Genomic DNA, 471 nt, shown 5'->3' with positions numbered 1-471 from the left:
TACAATACAATAAGAGAAAATAAAGGGGGAGGTGGCCAGCAAAGACCCTCAGATTTCTACCCCACACTCAATACCCATGACACACACTCGTGAAAAATCAGTAATATTAAACAGCACTCCATGTGGACACACAGTACAAGGTACCATGGCCAACCCCTCCCACCTAAATCCACACACCAAACAATACAAAACAAAATATAACAGACGGACCCAGATAAATTCCAGACAAGACAAAACGGAGTAGAGCAGAGCAGAAGTGCAGTTACTTGAGGTTCGTTACGCTTCAGTTAAGATCATTAGAAACCCCTGGACATGCAATCAATCCTGCTGGACATTAAACAAAAGTTATGCATAAACACTTGTTTAAAACAAGCTTTAAACTACCCATACCTACCAAGAAAACAGTACAATGCTGCAATACACATGGTCGCTCACCACGCAGGATTACAGCTACTTGCAGGCCCATATCTA

General features: G+C 42.0%; 1 long non-coding RNA gene across 1 annotated transcript in view; it reads right to left on the bottom strand.

Moving 5' to 3' along the window:
• Window positions 1-261: 261 nt before the first annotated feature.
• The window catches only part of LOC107565140 (uncharacterized), a 647-nt gene continuing 437 nt past the window's right edge, over window positions 262-471 (bottom strand). Inside the window, exons 2-3 of the long non-coding RNA XR_001606330.1 lie at window positions 395-468; window positions 262-324 (exon numbers count right to left, since the gene is read on the bottom strand). This is a non-coding gene — a long non-coding RNA (uncharacterized lncRNA). The remainder of the gene's footprint in view (window positions 325-394; window positions 469-471) is intronic.

The sequence above is a fragment of the Sinocyclocheilus grahami genome, unplaced genomic scaffold, assembly GCF_001515645.1.
Source record: "Sinocyclocheilus grahami isolate Dianchi unplaced genomic scaffold, SAMN03320097.WGS_v1.1 scaffold983.1, whole genome shotgun sequence".
NCBI classification, from domain to species: Eukaryota; Metazoa; Chordata; class Actinopteri; order Cypriniformes; family Cyprinidae; genus Sinocyclocheilus; species Sinocyclocheilus grahami.
Note: the sequence above shows the minus strand (reverse complement) of the source record. Positions and strands in the feature narration are given on the sequence as shown.